Consider the following 21,819-nt stretch of genomic DNA (forward strand, 5'->3'; position numbering starts at 1 on the left):
ACAGCAGTTTTTAGATATGCTGCCTCAAAGAGAAGATCAGTGCCTCTTAGCATATTAGAGTTTCTACTAGTAACATTTAACTCAGATTTTCTCAAGATTTTCTACCCAAGGGACTTTCTTCTTTGAGTAAAACCCATCTAATATTTAAAAACTAGCATTCTGTAGACTACAACTTGGAAAATGCTGGCTTATTGGATAATAGCTAAACACCACACATGCAACAATAATAATGAAATATAGTTAACATCTATGAAGTCCCTGAAAATCACTTGACAAATTACTTCAATTACTTTTAAAGTTAATCTTCATGACAACTTCATGACGTTGATATTACTATTAGCCTCATTTTCCTGAGGCTCAGGGAGCTTGAGATGCTTATCCCAGTTCCACACAGAGACAGGGGGCCTAAGAAGGATAGAAACTCTGTCTCTGGGACTCCAGAGTCCTACTCTTTGCTTCTATACTATGTGCCTTCTAACACAGTACAGGGTTCTCCTCTCTGCTTTCCCCTTCTCTAACCCAGCCTCCCTGGGGGCCTTCAGCTCTAGTTGGGCTGGTTTACTGTATATGAGCCTCTTCCTCACCTTGGCATATCTCCATCACCCTTCGCTGCAAGTACATTTTCTTCCCTCTTCATCCTGGCCAAAACGACTTCCCATTCAGTCTTCCTCAAGAATGTTAGCAGACCACAGACTCCTGACTGAAATTTATTTTCTCTAAGTCCCATAAATATTTAATATTATATTTATTAGCTGTGAGATTATTTACTTAAAAAAACACCAAAATCAAGACACCCTTATTTCTTCTTCCCTCAATGAAATGATAATCTTCCTGTGAAACGGGACTGCAGTTTATACTGGAATGTATGAATAAATAAGTGAATGACTCATGGACACTGAGCAAAATTTGTAATGATAAATAGAACAATTAATCTTACTAAACCTCAAAAAGGAAGTGAAACTTTTTTTTCTTTTTAAAACACAATGCTAAAGTTTTATTAAACAATAGACATAAGTAATATATATGGGTGTATACATGTAGCCATAGATAACATATACTGTCACTGTAAAACACTGCTAGGATAGTGTTTAGAGTAAAATAGGAAAAAAGTTTTCTCTCATTCACCAGTCACTCCCACTCGACTTTAACTCTGTCCTCCAGAGTTAGTTACTATTAGGTTTGGCAAGTATCTTTTCAGTCCTTTAGCCATTTACCTACATTCATATCTAAACCTAGAGCCCCTAAATTTTATGGCTTCATCTATACATGCTATTAGAGTCATAAAAAGTCTGATTCAGATGACCTAAGAATATTAAGACTCTATTATTAAAGGGCAAGAGGAATGTTGTACAGAGTTTTTCAAATAAAGACATACTTTCTTAAAAAAAAAAAAACAAAACCCATAGTCATGTCTCCCTCTCTAGAATTTTTCTCTGAACCCCCTAACAGAATGCTCATCTTGCTCTCTGACTTCCCTAATTTATCCCCCCTCATCCTCTCTCCCACCCCACTCCCCTCCCTCCCCTCCCCGATCAGGTCATCTTTGCAGGCATTCTGCTCCCTGAGGTGCCTCTGACTTTGCCTGCTGGATCCTGAGGGAGTGGGCTGATTCCTGCTCTTAGAGCTTTTCTATTCAGAATCACATCATTACACTTCAAATCTGCTTAGATTTGTAAATTTATAGGAATAAAGCCTTTGACTATATTTTATGCTAGATTTTTAATTCAGCTCTGTTATTCTCATTTTCCATGAGCCTACTGACTTATTCATATCTTTTTATTTCCCTTGTTCATATTGCCAAATTTCTTTATTTTGTAGGTCTTACACACTTAATTTTAATAATCAATTCTGTTTTTTTGGGGTCAGTTTATCATTTTCATTTTTATTAGGTAGAATTGTTATAATTTGACTACACATACACAATATACTGCATGCAAATACATGCATTTAGACAATATACTAAACATTTTTAAATTTACATATATATACTGTTCATTGTTTCTAAGAATATTAAGAGGTTTAGCTTTTTAAACTTACATAGTTAACAAAGGAATAAAGCCAATCACAAAATAAGAATTAATTCAAAAAGATAAATACACTCTGCTATTAACAGCAACATTATTGTTTTTTGGCCAGTTTTTATTGTCATTGATTTTTTTTCCCTTTCTTTACTCTTACCAATAGTTCTTTTTACATTTTTTCACCCTAGCTTCTTTATTTTTTTCTATAAGCGTTTTGACCATAAAAATTACTTTGAATACTGACTACTATGTCTCCTTAAATTTTACATATTTGAAAGATATTATTGTCATTTCCCTTAATTCATAATTTGTCTAAATTTAGTTTTTCTTTTAGTTTTTCTTTTCAATGACAGGAGGGTTATTACATGATTTGTGTGATTTTTCACTTTTTGAAATTTGTCAAGCCTATGTGGAAATAATACACATATTCAATAGAGATTCTAAAATTTCCCTATTAAAATGCATATTAAACTTAGATAATAAAAGAGAATTATGTTAAAATGTCTTTTTTTATAAACATACTTTTCTGGTAGAACACATTTGCCACGTAGCTCAATTTTACTTAACAAAGATGTATTACGGATGTCAATACATATATAATTCCTTATTTAACTAAAATGAGTTTTAAAAAACTAAAAAGAAAAACCAAAAAACTGGGTGGCAGTGATCAAACATATCAGGAATTTTTAATACAGGACCTATGAACCTCAGAGGTGGATCTATACATTTTGAATTTTTTTTGTATATTATTATGTACAAAATTATCACTTTCCTTTTTATTACATATTATTCCTATTTTCTGCAAAGGAATACAAAATTTTCATAAAATTCTAAATTGTCTCTGGAACTTCCAAAATAAACTTGAGAGGTCTAGAAAAAGAATATTTTACTGTGTTGTATACTCCATATATCTCTATTCTAATATATAGGAACATATTAGAAAAAATATTACACTATCTTGAACAGTAACAAAATTTTTTTCTCATTATTCATCATATAATTCTGGTACCAAAGGTAGAAGAGTTTAGTTACTCCAAAAATCCATCTAGTACCTTCCTCTTCTAAGTCAGGTTATTCCTAAACCAAACTTAAAGGTGCTATGCTCATTAGCCTTTATAAAACTTTATAAGTCTCATTGTTGATCTCCTTATTTTTAGCCTAATCTATTCATGATGCACTTAAAACTCACTTGTTAAAAAAAACTCAGCCTTCCCCATTGAATTGAACTGAATGGTTTTGTGTTGGGTGGCATCTCAGTGTAGGCATCTGACTGTCTTCCCTTTTGAGTAGAAATTCTCCTGGCTCTTCATATACTGAGTAATTTTGAATTGCATATAGGATATTGTGAATATTATAAAATTATGAGTCTGCAAACAAAAGTAATGATCTAGATGGGTTAAAAGTGGGAAAAAGTTATACCATGTAAAACACTCTTTACAAAAAGCTAGGGTAGTTTATTAATACCAGATAAAGTAGACTTAAGAGCAAAGAAAATAAGCAGCAACAAACAGAGGTATTATGTAATAATAAAAAATGTTAATTCGAGAAGATATAACTATTAATTGTGAATTTACCTAACACAGCTTCTAAACACATGAAGCAAAAATTCACAGAAGTGGAAGGAGAAATGGACAAATCTATAATTACAGTTTAAGACTTCAAAAGCCTTCTCTCAGACAGAAAATCAGCAACTATGGAGAAGTGAGTATCACCTCCAGCCAACCGCAAGCTGCATCTAATTGATACTTACGGACCAGTCCACCTAACCACAGTGGGAATAGGCGTTTATTTTTTTAACTAGGCTTTTTTTTTTTTTTTAACAAATCTTTTCCTCCCCAGCTTTGAAGTATAACTGACAAATAGAAAAATATATATTTAAAGTATACCCACTTGATGTTTGATATATCTTGTGAGATGATCACCACAATCTAGCTAACATAGATCATGTCACATGGTTACTGGGGTGTATGTGTGTGTGAGATGAGAGCACTTAAGACCTACCCTCTTAGCAAACTTCAAATATTTCAATATATTATTGCTAACTGTAGTCACTGTGTTGTTCACTAGATCTCCAGGCCGTATTCATCTTGCATAACCAAAAGTCTGCCCTTTGAACAACATCTCTCCAGTTCCACTTCCCCCCTAGCCCCTGGCAAACACCATTCTACTCTCCTCTTCTGTGAGTTTGACTGTTTTAGAGAATATGAATTCTAAGTGTGTGGGGACACTCACTAATATAGACCATATCCCAAGTTACAAAACAAACTTTAACAAAATTTAAAAAATTAAATCAAAGTATGTCCTCTGACCACAAGGACTTATCTTTCTGTTACTGGTTTTTAGTATAACAGGAAAATGTCCAAATACTTGTGAAATTCAATAACATATTACCAATATATAGACATAAATTACCAATATCGAGTGAAAAGAGAGATATCCACAGATCCAATAGACATTGACAGGATATTAAGGAATATTAGAAATAACTCTACATACATAAATCTGACAAGGTAAATAGAATGAAATTCCTTAAAAATCACAGACTACCAAAATGCATCCAAGATGAAATATGTACATAGTCCTATGATAATGAAGGAAATTGTATTTATAGTTAAAAACCTTCCAATAAAGAAATCTTCAGGTTGAGCTGGTTCCACCAGCATATTCTATCAAACATTTAAAGAAGAAATAGCAATTCTACATAATCTTTCCCAGAAAATAGAAGAGTAAGAAACACTTTACAACTCTCAAAGCCAGTCTCACACTGACAGCAAAATCAGACAAGAACAGAAGAAAATGACAGACAATATCACTTACGCACATAGGCAAACATCCTTAATCCAGCCAAAAAGGTAGATATACAATATCATATATGTCTATGTAAATTATATATCTAGGGTTTATTCTAGGAGTGCTAGTCCAGTTCAGTATTCAAGATGTAATCTATCAAATTAACAACAGTAAAAATTAAGTTACCTTATTATATCAATTGATCACAAAAAATTATTTAAGAAAATCCATTCATGAAAATAATTTTCCATCAAATTAGGAATATAAGGGAAATTTATATTGTGATAAAATGTGATAAAAGGCATTTATAGGAAATTTACATCTAACATCATACTTAGTGTGAAAGACCAAATCCTTCCCACTTTAGATTGGAAAGAAGCAAGGATGTCCGCTTTCAACATTGTACTAGAAGTTTTATCAGTGCAAATAAGGTAAGACAGAGAAAGAAAAGCCATGCAAATTAGAAAGAAAAAAAAAATTCCTATCTGCAGACACTTCGATTATCTAAGTAGAAAATTCCAAGTAATCCATAAAAAAACACTCCTAGAACTAAGTGTATTTATCTACTTTCTGGTTAAAACCAATTATACCTTTATGACTTGTAATGGACTATTGGAAACACAAGAGATAGCATTTATACTAGTCCCTCTCCCCGCAAATGAAATACTTAGAAACAAATGTAATAAATATGTATTGGTCCTCTATGCTGAAAATTGTAAGAGGCTGGCAGGGAAGAAAAGACTTAAGTAAAGGAATACATACTATGTTCATGATGCGGGCAACTCATATAGTAATGATGTTATTTCTCCTCAGATTGATCTATTGATTGAATGCACACAAAATCTTATTTTTTTGTAGATACAAAAAAGCTGATTCTAAAAATTTATGTGGAAGAGTAAAGGAACTAGATTATCCAAAACAATTTTGAAAAACAAAAATAAAATTGTACAGATCACTGTCCAACTTTTCAGGCTTACTGTAAAGCTACAGTAATACAGTGTGGTGGTGTTAAAGGAATGGACACACAGATGCACAGAACAGAAGAGTCCAGACAGGCCCAATCGAACATGACCGAGGGATATTTGACAAAGAATAGGCAAGTCAAGTATTTTCAACAAGTGGTGTTGAAACAACTGGGCCTCTCTATGTGTTAAAATGAATTTTGACTTAAATCTCACATTTTATGCAAAATTATTTCAAAATGGGTCATAAATCTAAATATGAAATGTAAAAACTAAAACTTTTTGAAGAAACTACAGAAAATCTTCATGAAATGGGGTTAGGTAAAAAAAATGCTTAAAAATGACACCCAAAGCATGATTTATAAAAGGAGAACAATTGGTAACTTGAACTTCATCAAAATGAAAAACTTTTATTCCAAAAAAGACATTGCTAAGAGAATGAAAAGACAAGCTACAGACTGGGAGAAAATATTTTCAAACCACATATTTGACGAGGGGGTTTATATTCAGAGTATATAAAGGTCTTTCAAAATTTATCAGTAAGAAATCAAACAACCCAATTAAAAAATGGCAAATTGAGGGGGAGGGCATAGCTCAGTGGTAAAGCGCATGCTTAGCATGCACAAGGTCCTGGGTTCAATCTCCAGTACCTCCATTTAAAAAAATAACCTAATTACCTCTCCCCCAAAGTAAATAAATAAATTTAAAAAAAAAATTAAAAAACATGGTTAAAAAAGGGCAAATTATTTAAACAAACTTTTCACCAAAGAGGAGACATGGCAAGTTAATAAGCACATGAAATGCGTTCAACATCATTAGCCATTAGAAAAATATAAATTAAACCATTATGAGCTATGATTATATGCATATTACAATGGCTAAAAATATTTGAAAACAACTTTAGGGATTGCCAAGGTTGCAGAGCTATGAGAACTTATTGCTTGTGCAAATGCAAAATGGTGTAGCCACTCTGGAAGATAGGTCAGTTTTTTATATTGTTAAACTCATATTTACCCTATGACCTAACAGTTCCCTGCCTAGATGTTTACCTTGGAGAAATAGAAACATGTTCATGTATAACCTGCGCATGAGTGTTTATAGCAAAAGCACTCATAGTCATAAAAGCTGGAAACGAATCAAATATCCTTCAATGGGTGATGGATAAATCATAGTCCATCCATACAGTGGAATATTACTTAGCTACAAAAATGAATGAACAATTGATATTCACAATAAGTTGGATAAATTACATAGGCATTTTGCGGAGGAAAGAATTTAGTCATAAAAGTTTACATCCTATATGATTCCATTATATGTCATATCTTGGAAAGACAAAACTAGTGACAGAACAAATCAGTGGTTGCCAAGGTTTGAGGGTGAGATGAGAGAGTGACTGAAAAGAGATAGCATGAGGGAGTCTTGTCAGATGATGAGATGCTTTGCAGCCTGATGGTGGTAGTGGTTATACAAATCGAAACATGGTAAAATTCATATAACTGCACACAAAGTCACTTTTTTATTTTTACTATAAATTGAAAAAATAAACACATAACAGGAGAGGTTTGGGGTATAATTTCTGTTCTTTCAAATAGTATATCATTAATTTATATAACACAGGCTTGACACATTTTTTTTTTATTGAGGTATAGTCAGTTTACAATGTTGTGTCAGTTTCTGGTGTACACAATTCTTCAGTCATACAAGCATATTCATTTTCTTACTCTTTTCCACCATGAGCTACTACAAGGTATTGAGTATATTTCCCTGTGCTGTACAGTATAAACTTGTTTATCTATTTTACATATACCAGTCAGTATCTGCAAATCTCAAACTCCCAGTTAATCCCTTCCCACCTTCCTCCCTCCTGGCAACCACAAATCTGTATTCTATGTCTGTGAGTCAGTTTCTGTTTTATATATATGTTCATTTGTCTTTTTATTTTTTTAAGTTTCCATATATGAGTGATGTCATATGGTATTTTTCTTTCTCTTTCTGGCTTACTTCACTTAGAATGAGCTTCTCCAGGGCCATCCATGTTGCTGCAAATGGCATTATTTTATCCTTTTTATGGCTGAGTAGTGTTCCATTGTATAAATATAACACAACTTCTTTATCCAGTCATCTGTTGATGGAGATTTAGGTAGTTTCCATGTCTTGGCTATTGTAAATAGTGCTGCTTTGACATATATCTTAAGGAATCTATGTTATCAATCTAACTGTTGGAAACTTGGAGGTCAAGTTTCATTTGGAGCAGGGTTTATTTTTAATTTGCTGTAAATAAATATACATATTTTAGAAAAATGTTAACAAAATATGGATAAAGGACAATTCTACATTCCAGCTAATATTTCCACTAACTAGATATAGCTTCAGCAACTTATTTTACATCTTTTCATATCAATTTTGCCACTTTTAAATGAGGCTAGTTAAAATATATGATCTCTGTTGTCCAACCGTTTAATTTAAAAGAAAACATTCAAATCCATCCTAACCATTAAAATCTGATTTCAGAGTGGAAATACTTGTCACTTTTTTTTTAATCATGAAATCCCTACAGGCGTTTCACTTTTCAAAACTTCCAGAGTTTCTTGACACTTGTTACTTTTTTCAAGAAGGAAGTGTTATATATAAAACAGATAAACAAAAAATTTTTACTGTATACACAGGTAACTATATTCAATACCCTGTAGTAACCTATAATGAAAAAAGAATATGAAAATGAATATATGCATGTATATGTATGACTGAAACATTGTGCTGTACATCAGAAATTGACACATTGTAAGCTGACTATACTTCAATAAAAAAAGAATGCAAAAAAACCCCATCAAAAAAACAAAAAGTGTTAACTTATCTAGAGAACATATGACGTCTTTTTCTTTTTGTTTTTTTTTTTTTTTAAAGTCCCATTGTTTGGTAATCAGCACAGTGTTCCACATGCAACAGCATTAAGGAATGATGTTTGTTGATGAGAATCATAAGCAAAGACCTTGGGGGAAAAGTCAACAAAGTAATAGGGATTGTACAGATTCTTGAAGAGTGTGTATGATTTGTGTGGCCAGAAAATTGATCAAATATTAAAGAGGTATAGTACATACCTACATACGTACTTAAATGTATATAGTTAGGGCTGCTTCTCTCAAGCTTAACACAATCCCTCCTCTATTGTTTTAAACCAGGTGCAAAGTTAATCACTTGTGATTCTTGCCTGGCCTCTGTATAGGGATTAGAGTTTACAAAATACTGATAATTTCCATCATGTTGTAGATAAATTCTATGGGTTCTTAGGAAAATGAGAACATTGTTTATTGTAAAACATTCTGGGGAGATAGGTCATTCCTTTTTCCTGAAAACTTCATTATTTTTAATCTAATGGCATTTTGAACTATATGGAGGATTATATTTCCCTTTTGAGTTTGGTTGGCCGAAGGCTTTGAGTAAAATTTGTGGCCTACGGTAAGTGACCTCTATATTTTTTGTTCTAGCTGCATTCCAGATTCTGGTCCTGTCTTGGTCTTTCTCTTTTGAATTTTTTTCTTTGACTGAATTTTATACATTTATGAATTATTTTTATGAATTTATGTTGGTATACTGTATTTATGAAAATAATTTTGTTTATAAAAGAATATTTGCCAAATACTAAGAATAATTTACCTTGTATATTTCAGGAGGTGCGATTACAGGTGATTTATTTTTCCATCTTTTAAATTCATTTAACTTTTTTGATCTCTTGTAGGTAGGAAAAGGAGAACAAATATTAAATTTTTGGAATGAGGGCAAGTACAGATAGATAAATAAATAATTACATTTATTTATTTATTTATGTTTCACACAGCTCTTGTGTTAAAATGTGCTTGCATTATGTAGGCTTACTTGGCAGATGTATTTTCTTTACTTTCAAGCCAAGATTATTGTGGGGTGCAGGCTGACTACTGTGTGACCATGCTTCCCTCCTCATTTATGAAACAACTCCACTGGAGTTGCTTCGGATAGCTGTTTTTTCTCCCTGACTTTCTTGAGAGAGCACTTACAAGACGTATTCCTGACCCCTTCCTTGGGGCGGCCCAAGTGAAATTTCATAATGCAGAAAATCCCTTTTCCTGACCATGGTTCCTTCTCAGCTCCCTGCGAGTCCTGCTCTTTCCTTTTGTCTCTTGCTACCACAGTCAGGTTTATGCTGAATCCAAATTTCCACTTTCCAAATTACCTCTTTCTCCTTTCCCTACCTCTCCTCAACCAAACTAGGATTCTCTTAGCTCTTCTTTTAATTATTTAATTTTTAAAGAGGATACTTCTTTCTTCAATGACTTGAAAAGCTTCTTCAATAAATATTGTGTGGACAGTTGGAAAATAAAATGAGATTTTTCCTTTACCATGATAAATTCCATAGAGATTTTAGGTAAAATATGAAAATGTCTTATGACATTTCATTTCATTTGAGGAAGAACGTATAGGTGAGCAATTGATTTCTGCATGAGAATGGAGTTTCTAAGTATTAAATAATGGATGAAACTATCAAAGAAAAATAATAATTAGCTTTGACAATATGAAAACTGGAGGCTGCTGTATATGAAAACTATATAAGTGACATCATGAATTGGACATTGAAGACAGAGATGAATGGTGAAAGCTGTAAAAATTTTTTTTCAAAGATTTTGGCAAGGACCTTAGTATTTTGAGTCCCTTTAATAATCCAAATTATTGAAGAGCCCTTTTAAAAAGATGAATTGCTTCCTTTTTTTGTTCTGTAAGCCTTTCTTGTAGTCATGTTTTAATTAGGTGTCAGAAAAGTCTGTATGTTTTTTTTTAATTTATTTTTTGCCCTCCTGTCTTCATAATATTACTGGTAGTAGTGTATTTCACATGAAATAGTTACATGTCATGAAGAAGGCAAAGGGAAGGTTTTATTATAATAGTTGTAAATTATATTGGCATATGGAAGTGTAGAGAATCTATTTTTATACCCTCTGGGTGTTTTTAGAATTGTCATCAGATTTGATTGCCACATATATTGTGAAAAGGGTAGTATTATTCCCATTTTAGGTAAGAGAACTGCGGCTCAGAGAACTTTTGTGACTTGCCCATTACGAGTGAAAGTTCTGAAAATGCAAGTCTGACACAGAAAGTCTGGTTCTATATCCTATATTCACTCCCAGATCAGTGATGCCTCTGGATGCTGATTGGTGAGGGGGAGGAGGGCTCAGTAAAGAACACTTGGTCATGTCTTGTTTTTTGTCTTTGGGCCATTACTTCTGTTCTACATCCATTGTCTTATACTATCCCATTTAAATTTTGTGTCCGTGTTAACATATTACTACCCGTAGAACCATTGGTTTTGAAGGCATATACTTCCTTGTGGTCCTGCAATGGCAACTGGAAATACTGAACCATAGTGACTAACAGAAAATCCTTCCATGGCACTTGCCATTGCTATTGAGTCTGAGATAATTATTAGCCTCTGAGATAATTATTAGCCCCATTTCATAGATGAGAAAACTGAGGCACAGAGAACTTGCCTATGGCTATCCAGAAGCCATTATTTCATAATCATACCAATCTTCAAGTCTCTATATTTTCAGGAGAGGTAAACTATAGAAGATTTAAAATATAACGCCAATTAATTCCAGCATGTATCTTTTACTTGGATGGTGGGCTGAGTGCCAGTTTCTATCCAGGTGACTGAAGCTGCCAGCAGTAGTTCTGGAACCTCTTATTTTAATAAAGGAAATATTTTCAAAATCTTTCCACAGTTTATATACATGGTGAAAAATACTTTTCACTTTGAGAATGTGAGAGGAAACAAAACTAGGTGCTTCCTCTTTTATTTGAGCCAAGAAAAACAGTGTTGTGAATTCTTAGATGGTTGAGTGAAACAGTTTTTTCTCCTAAAACCTCCATCTCTGTTTTTTTCTTTATATAAAACATCTGCATATCAAAACAATCTGTGAAAGATATTTCTGGTCACATTTACAACATCATTGAACTAAGATGATTTAGTGACACATTTTAGATGCCCATGACAACACGAAAGCTTTTCGTCAACCAGCGATACGGAATAATTAATCGGGAGCCATCACTGGAGGGAGGATCATGGTTCTGTGCTGGTTTGTAAAACAGGCCTGTGTGAGAGGCTTCTCAGCAGGGCTGGTCACGTTACCTGTAATTTTTCACATGCATATACTCCATCACTAGTGACATTCTGGCTTTCAGATCAGTCATCTCTTAGGACTTAAAATTGATATATCAGTCTCAGCATAAAACGCTATCATTCCCGTAGACCAACTGTTTACCGGAGTATAACTCCTCCTGTGTCTCATTTCATCACACTGTTCCACATAGTGATGTTTCAATGTGAAATGAAGTTTTTTCATGCTGTGCTTCTGAGTAGAAAAAAGACAGAAGTACATGTATGATAAATGGTGAAGGTTCCACACTAACCCTTGCAAAACAATACAATGTGGAAGCATTATACTTGCTTTAATAATTTAATGCATAAATGTGGCTTTTAAACTTTTATAACAAATACTATTTATGTGGCAGTGAGGGGAAGATCCATTATGTTTGCTATGAATCACTTTATCTTCCAACTTATTTAGAGATTTGCAAAATACCACGGCCATCGAATTGTCACGGTGAAATATTGGTGGAGGCTATGCGATTAGTAAAAAAATAAAATAAAATTACCGTCATGTTTTTCAATTGCACATATATTTATTTACAGTTTTCTTGGGATTTTTAAAAAAATTTTATTAAATCCAATTTTCTTCCTTGATGTGGAGCTCTGGACTGAATCCTGGTTTTCAGTAACAACAAGAGAATTTAGGGAAAACATCTTGTCTCATTCCCGTATTGTGGTCTGAAAGACACTGTCGTGTTTGCATTCTTTTCTTGGCCATAGAGTACATTATCTTTGTGACTCCTAGTGCGGTCTGACTGTGACATCAGCATCCCACTGATTACTAGGGTTGATTCAACTGATGTGGTTGACTGGGCTGGGGTCCGGATACTTCATTCACAACCCTAAAAGCTGCGCATTGGCAGAGGATGTTGACATTCCCAGGGAGACCAGAACCACTTAATTTTTGTCAAGATGGAAATGATGTTTTGCTTTTAGCATGTCTTGATTCAACCTGTGACTAAAGGTCTTGTAGACGGCTTTAAAATGGAAAGTAAAATTGTTTAACTGAAAGTGGGTTGAAATTATGTTTTCAATTTGACGTAGCTGTGCACATACTCAGTGTTTTCTCTGAGAAAACGCTTTAGCTTGAGCTTCTAATTCTTGATTCTCCATTTTCAAAAATAGTTCATACTTGGCTTTTTAGGCTGCATGGATGAGACCATAATGTGCTGTAAGATAATATCCAAACGCTAAACTGTAGGTAATAGATGTGCAGTAAATTATTGATGAACAGTGAATGAATTGAGTGATTCACAAAGAACTAGGGAAAAAAGTTAGAAGAAATATTTTTGCAGTGAGACACATTTTTATGAAAATAATTTAACCAACAAAATGATTATTTCTGTCTCTTGGAAGAAGTTGGGGAGTTAATGATAATTAATTGGATTGATTATATTTCTCCTGTGTGTGTATACACACTTAAATGCAAGAAAATAAAGAGTACTAGAATTATTTCATAACTGATCTTCATATCTTGGGGATTAAATTTACATGTAATCCAGCAATTCTCTTAGCAGGTGAGATATTCTGATAACAGTTTTCTTTCAAAGTGCTGTGTCTAAAAAAAAATATCTGCCAGAAAACTAAAGGTAGATAGGGCTAATATGCTTTGCATTAGTTTGAAAATTCTATAAACTAAATCAAAATTGACTTTATAAGGGTTTTTTGTCCAAGACAGAGTTATTCAAATCAAACCAAGCGTTAGTTGTGAAAACAAGAGTATTTTTAATAATGTGTACGTCAAGAATTATATCGATCACCTGGGTCACATCCATTATTTTAGGAAATTTTCAATAGTGGCTGTATTATTTTAAGCTCAATTCAGATTGACCTGTTTCATAAAATTTTTTTTTAAATAGACTTTTAAAGCAGTTTTTGGTTCACAACAAAAAGGAGTGGAAAATACAGACAGTTCCGATGTACCTCCTGCCCCGCATGCCCACCACCTCCCCTGCTAGCAACATCTCACAGCCAGTGATGTATTTGTTGTTACAATCAATGAATCTAGTAGCTGTATTTTTCATTCTGTGATGGATAAATGCGTTTATTATTTAACTGTCTTTGTGAGCAGCTGTGAAGCCATTAAAGGGAATTTTCAAAATAATCCTGGGGAAATTTAAATAATTTACTAATTTGTGAAGTCCAACTAAGATCACTATCATGCTTGTTCCTAGACATTCAAAATACTTAGATTGCTGGTAGAAGTCAATATGTGATTAACAATATAAGGCAGAAAAAAACAAGCTCAGTTCTTGTCCTCAAGTCACACAAAAAGGAAGAGAAGAGACATGTTACTTGAGTGGTTTTGATGCTAGTTAGAACACGTGGTGTTATGAGAGGCACAGTAAAAACCTCTCGGAGGCAGCACTGAAAGGAAATAAGAAGGCTTTGATCGGTTTCAAAGTGGAAAAGCATTTCCCTTATGCCTTGAAGATGTAGACTGGGGTGTAATTGGGTTATCAGATAAAATATAGGATGTTTCGTCAAATTTGAATTTAAATAAACAATAGATAATTTTTGAAGTATGTCTCATGAATTATTTGGAACATACTTTAAAAATCCATTATTTGAGATACAGCATTTCCAGTTACATTAATATTTGCTAAAGATGACAATTCCAAGCACAGGGCCCATTTTACTCAGATTAAAAAGTTGATCAAAGGTACAAAGGTACAGAGGAAAAAATAAATCTCAGTATATGTATGGAAAAGAATGAATGAATGATTGATTACCTTGAATGTGGGGAATGGTTTGGGTTGAATGAAATGCAGTGCGTTAGTAATTATATGGGGACAACCAGGTGTAAACTGCAGCTCTTCTGTGCAAACAGGGAATAATACTGTTGAGACCTCAAGGGGGGTGGGACCATGGTCCAGGGGTACCAAAGGAGAAGTATTTGGATCTAGTTAGGAGAACTACTGAGATGCTGGGCCATAGCCGCCCATGGCAACAAGAGAATATAATAATTTAGGGAATACCAGAGGGTCTAGTCTTTGAGCCTTTTGTCCTCTGTGCACGTAGTTCTTCAGCGGCTGTGGCTAGACCATATTTTGAGGACTGTGAAAACCCAGAGCATGTTTTCTTCCTAATGCATCTCACTGGTGAGCAATAGTTGTGTTATTACTGAGGTTAGGGATTTCATTTCTGAGACTACGGAGGTGTAGGTTTGGCCCTTGGGGAACAGAATATTGAGGTTCCAGAAGGTTTTCATTCATATACTTGTTTGTTAAAATTGCTTGGAGCGTCAATTAACAGTGTCCTCAATGCATCTAGAAAAACTCTGAGTCAGAGATGGAACATGGCAAGGTTCCTAGCCAATGTGAAAAGAGAGGAATTTAAAGAAAAGTTTTTTCCCATGATATGGAATGATGCTATGTTGATGTATGATCTGTTTTAAATTGGAATCAGTATTTAAAACATTCAATAAACTATATTATGAAAAGCTTCAAATACAAACAGAAGGGCAAAGAGCAATGAGCTCCCCTATACCCATAAACCAGTTTTAACAATGACTTAAGATTCGCTGTATTTGCTTTATCTAATTTCTCTTTCCTCTCCTTTGTTGGGGGGGGGGTCGGTGAAGTAAAGCATGTGATTAACACTTTAAAAAAATCAGATAATTGGGTATACAGCAACAAATTAACAGGGTTTAGAAATGAAATTGGAAGATGTAAATTATTTACTTGGATTTTCTTCGCATCACTGTGGCCTGAGACTGAGAAAAGTGTATTTATGTGTCAAAGTAATCATGCATTACCTGAATTAAATCCACGATGTTCATGAGGGCTGCTGAATTACTGATCGTTGTTTTTGAATGCTGCTTAATTGTACCCTCAATCTTATGTCTTATTAGCACTATGCACAACAAGCTCTAACCACTTTAGACAGGTCTGTTTTTCCCTGTTTTAGAGACAGACAAATCACAGCAACATGCCTACACTTATAAACTACTACAGCCTGAAACAGAACAATTGTTTCAATTCCATTAACCTATCATTTGGCTCATAAAATGGTCTTAGTTTATAGGAAATACTTGCCCAGTTAATAAATAATAGATGAATTCTGTATGTCATCTAAGAGCAGCAGAAGTAAACTTCAGCAAAGTATATGTTTTGGTTCAGCAAAATGCAGATGAAAGGACAGTATATACGGATATAGGTATTATTGTTAAAACCGTGAAAAAGGGATCTACTCATATTTCTTCAGGCCACCACAGTGTGGCGTAAAACATGAGGTCACTTTAACAGGAAGTACCTATAATTTGAATGCTTTGGGGTCTACCTGTGAATGTAAGAGCCCAGCTGTCTGCAGAATCTGCCCCAACCATTTCTCGAAGTGTGCAGAGCTTAATCCAGCTCGTTCACGATTAAATCTGTGCTACTGAAGGGCATCTGTCTGACATCCCTGCTACCTCTCCTGGTCCTCCTCTCTTGCCATTGTTCTTATCAGGGCACACGTCTGTACTGGGTGCTGGGAATTTTTCACGTTTGCCAGAGGTTTCTATTATGTCTGTGGGATGACTCAAAGTCTACCACTCGTGCTATGGACCACATTGTTGCTGTGGTCTCCTGCCTGGCCTAACCCCAATTTTTAATTGACACTTCTGATGTAGATCTGGAACTAGGCTATACAATTCCTCAACCATTACTTTATTTGAGCAACACTTAAGATAAAATTTGACTTTTACCCTAATTACAAACGTATTTCATAAAAATTGGAACGAACTTAGAAATAACTAAAGATAAATGTATAAAATGTCCCAAATCTATATGAACACTGTTATCATTTTGGTGGCTATTCCTCATGCAGATTCTTTAAAAAAGGGTTCTGCACATAATATATGGTAGCATATATTGTGCCCTAATTAGTATATTCTGTTCTTTCCCCTCTGTCCATAAATTCTTGATACAAGTTTTTTTTTTTTTTTAAGAGCTGGAATAGTATTCTACTATATGGATATAAAATTATTTCCTTAATCTTTTCCATTTTTGGGGTGAAGGGTGGTAATTAGGTTTATTTATTTACTTACCGGAGGCACTGGGGATTGAACCCAGGACCTCACACATGCTGAGCATGTGCTCTACCACTGAGCTACACCCTGACCCCTCCTGAATCTTTTTATTGCAAAGGATTTCTTTTTATTTCAGTTTTTTTACTATTAAAAGTAATAACATTCCAATGAACATTTTTGTATATATGTATTTTTGCTCAAATCTTTAGTTTTTCTTAAGTATACATTTTTAGAGGAGCTGCTGGATTGAAGAATATGAAAATGAGCATTTTTTGTTACTTGTCAAAATACCTTTCAGAAAGGCTGTGGCAATTTTAATTTATGGTGGTTTATAAGGGCATGGCCATTTCTTTATCTTTGCTAATATAGTGAAAAAAGGTGCCTCATAGTTTTTATATATTTTCAAGTAATGAATGATAAAATATTCCTGTATTTCCAGACATTTGATTATCTTTTATGAATTATGTCCTTTGCCCAATTTTCTATTTTCTAACTGGTTTGTACGAGTTTACAAGACCACCTTTTATATTAAGGATACTTTTACTCCATCATCTGTGTTGCAAATAGATTTCCACTTTAATTTGAAATGCTGTTGCCATGCAGAAATTTCAAAAATTTATATAGTCAGTCAAAAATATATACAGTCAGAGGTCATTCCTCTATTTGTTCATTCAGTGTTTAGAGAGGTCCTTATCTACTCTTAAGATTATCCAAATACTCATCTGATTTATGTTTTCATACTTTACATTAAACATTGAGGGTATTGTGGTTGATGGACATAAGGTAATGGTTTTCTGGGGCTGCCCTCTGGCAAAGACATGTGTCCTCTTGTCCTACAGAAGCTTTAAACAGCTAGGTTCTGGGGTTTCTACTTCTGTTCCTCTCTCTCCTTAGGACTCAGGCAGAAGTGAATGGGACCTGAACCGGGATCACCTTGACTTAACTATGTTATCTTAGGATCAGTTTCTCACTGCACCTTCAATCCTGTTTTTTGAATTGCCCTTAGAATGAGTTCTTTACCAGTATGTCCCTTCTTAGAATCCCATGTAATAAGAGCCCTGGCAGGTTTCTTCCCTATCTCTTAAAGGTCCCTAGGCACATCCAGGTATGCCTAAACCCCAGCTTGGCCTGAAGCTGGAGCTTGTAAAGAAGTGTTCTAGCAAAACTAAAAATTTGGAATCACTCTTTAAGTTGTACTGACTTTGATTTAGAGCAGGTAATGTTTGTTGAGAAAATGTATAAGGTAGGAAAAGCTTCAGAAAATATTCCCATACATTAGATATCAGATATACTCTGCGTGTGTGTGAGAGAGAGAGAGAACACACAGGCAGGGATCACAAATGTTATTGAAAGGGGACAGGAAGATAATGTAAATGAATGAAGTGGGATGGGAGAAAGACATCACCGGTGATAGAGGCTGAGTTGGACTGTAAAACACAAGTCCATGCTGAAAGGGTTTCAGCCAATTTGCTTTCAAGCGTAAAGTTTAATCCAGTATTGCAAGAATTTCCAGTGCTTCACAGGAACCAGGAAATACAGATTTAACATCAAATTCTGTCCTCTAAATGCTGGCAATAAACTCAAAGGATTTTAAAATAGTCTGAGGGTCAAACAATATATTTTAGGCTGGATCTGACCTGTGGGCTGTCAGTTTTTGACTTTGCTCTAATTACCCTTTGTACTGGCTAGATAAAGTGGTGTAAAATTATTTGCAAGATTACAATGCAAAAGGGAAGTCAGTATTTGTAAGTAGGAAGATCAGACACATAAAGTAAGATTTACTACCCTGAAAAGGATGAAATTCCAAAATTAATATGTGATTGTATTAATAGGAGGTTTGACCACCATTCCTTTGAAACATCAAGTTTAGGAATTTCTTTCTGATTTGTGAAATGGAAGAAATGATGACTTGGGGGAAGGAACGAGGACTTGGGGGAAGGAATGAGGAGGATTGAGGGCCGAGGAGGATTGAGGGCCGAGGAGGATTAGCACATTACCCGTGGCCCTGGGGCCCTGGGGTCTTCTGTCTGATTCCAGGACTTTGAAAGAAAATTTTCCTAATAAATAAAAGAATTTGAAACAGGCTGTCTTGCATGTGATCAGCTCCATAGGGTGTCTCTTGAAACAGGATGTGAACAACTGGAAGTGAAATGGAGGGACCTTGGAAGGGAATGAAAAAGGGACCTGAGTGCCCATAAATCTCATACTCAGAATACCTGAGGGGGCTACCTCCATCATGAAAGACCATTCTTCTCAAACAATTTATTGTACTGACTCTTTTAAAAACATAGATGAACTGAGGGAAGGCAAAAAAGACAAGCAGAAAGCTTAGGGACTAGGCAGTGCATATTAAAAAAAAATGTGAGTGGTCATCGCACAGATGTGTGCAATAACCTCTCTTCAGGAGTGGCGTCCCCCTTCCTTTCCATCTGTTTCTTACTACGAGCCTGGTCACTCCAGGAACGTTTGTCCCTTTTGGAATTAGGCCTGTTTTAGGGATTGAAAAATGGCATGGATGGTTTTTTTCCATTTCCTGGTCCTCCCCATTACATAAGGCACTCAACTTAAAAAAAAAAAATTCTGCTTGGCGTCTCCACTTTCAGGGTGGAAGGCTGCTAATCTTAATCCACATTTCTTTCCCTCTTGACGTACTTTCATGGTGATCAGTGGTGATGGCACAAAAGGGTTCTCAAAGTTGGATTTCAAAGTTTACATTGTACGTCCAAAGAATAGTAAAGCCTTCTTAGAGATCTAGATGCCATTCATTATTTTCTAAGTTTTACACCTTTTTTTTTTTTTTTTTGAGTAGAGGAGAGGAGACATCTGGGAATAGGGAAAGAAAGAGAAGACACAAAGACCAAATTACTGCTTCAGTTGCCATTCCTGAATGCTTATTAGGCGCTAGAAATTGTGATAAACATTAAGTATGTCATTTCATTAGAATTCTTACTAGAAGCTATTTTTTTCCATTTTACATATAAGTGAAGTAAGTAAAAGTATACTTTAAGAAATCTGCCACAGCTGGTTAGTAGAAAGCCCCTCTATCCCCAGAACTTTTGATTTCAAACCTATGTTTAATCACTATAAAATCTTCCAAATTTCCTTTTTACAGAACTTCAACAGTAGGAAATCTATAATAAATTATGAATATGCTATCTCTATTTTAAAGTTTTTTCCTTTGTATCAATGTGAAGACTCTATAGATTTATAATGGAAAATATATTTTATATTTTACAGATCTTAGAAAATTCTTTCTTTGAGGTTGTCATCACAACATAATTATATCAAGTATATGCTATATGGGTTTTTAACAAAAGAACTGTTGAATTTTTGTATACTTTTATATTGGTATGGTACTTTAATAAATATGTAGTTTATTAGAGTGAAGAGAATAGTAATCTGAAAATAGAACCCCAAAGATTGCCAAAATTTAATATCAAGGAAGAGAAAGAGAATGGAAATATTGATAGAAGATCAAGAACCCAGGTTAGCAAAGGTGCTAAATGACATGTTGGCCCTCTTTTCTGAGAACAGGAGAGCTTCCCTGAGCCTGTGGCTAAAGATGGAAGACTGGGAGATAGGATGGTAGGCGAGTGATGCATGGAAGAGAGGTCTGCCATACGGAGAAGGTGGAGAATGCATTGGTAACTAGTTAGGAGAAATCAGTGAGTAATCAATCAAATGGAGATGAGTAATCAAATGGAGGAAGAAGGGGGAAGGTTTTGACTGATGAAGGTGCTGGCAATGGGGATAGAAAGAAGAAGGCATCCTCAAAAGATAGGAAAATTCTGGGCAACGATGGTTGAACACAAAAATAAAGGAGCAAAAGGTGTAGACAATGATTGCCATGTTTATAGCATGTGCATGATTTAGATGGTGGACTTACTGAAGTAATAATACATAGAAAAATAGGCAGGTTTATGAGGACAAATTCAGTTTTTTTATTGTGTCATGTTTATACTACTGTGGTGCACTTAAGTGGAACTTTTAACATTAGGAAAGGACTCTAAAGTGGGGATGGTATAGCTCAATGGTAGAGTGCAAACTTAGTATGCACAAAGTCCTGGGTTCAATCCCCAGTACCTCCATTAAAATAAACAAACCAATCAATCAAATAAACCTAATTACCTCTCCCCCCAAAACAAACAAAAAGGTGTTAGGAAAAAAAAAATTTTAAAAAGGACTCTAAAACTGATTGAAGAATTCTATCCTACTTTTATAAAGCCTTCTGAAATCTAATTATACCATGTTAAAATTCTGTAATTGGTATTAGAGATACCGTGTTGTATAAAATCACTGTGTTTAGGAATTCTATGAAATTCACTTAAAATTTAGAGAACATTTTAAATTGCATTAATGATCACAGATAAACTTCTCACTTTTATCTGTTTCCACTGGCTTCAATAGGTCAAAAAATTTTTAAAAGACAATCTAATAGCTTCTATATTTGACTGATATTTTTGCTTTCATGACTTAACAGAAAAATTTGGCTTGTCTAAATTAGACAAATTTGTATTGTCAGAGAAGTTTTTCACTGCAAAAGTCTTCCATTATTCATGGACTTCATTTTGATAAGTCCTTGCTTCCAATTAGAAACTTCAACTTTTATTTCCCCCTGTCTCCTTTTGGAAAATAATGTAATGCCTTTGATCATTGTATCAATTGGCTTTTTTTGCAGTGTAACTAACCATGCCAAAATTAAGTGTTTTAATACAGCACTCAATTTATTTAACTCATGAATCTATAGGTCTGTTGGGAGGGCTGGGCCAGCTCGATGTGTCTCAGATGGCTTCTCATAGGCATCTGTGGTCCACTGGTGGATTGGCTGCTGGCTCGCTGATCTAACCTGGCCTCACT

The sequence above is a fragment of the Camelus bactrianus genome, chromosome 1 (genome assembly GCF_048773025.1).
Source record: "Camelus bactrianus isolate YW-2024 breed Bactrian camel chromosome 1, ASM4877302v1, whole genome shotgun sequence".
Classification (NCBI taxonomy): domain Eukaryota; kingdom Metazoa; phylum Chordata; class Mammalia; order Artiodactyla; family Camelidae; genus Camelus; species Camelus bactrianus.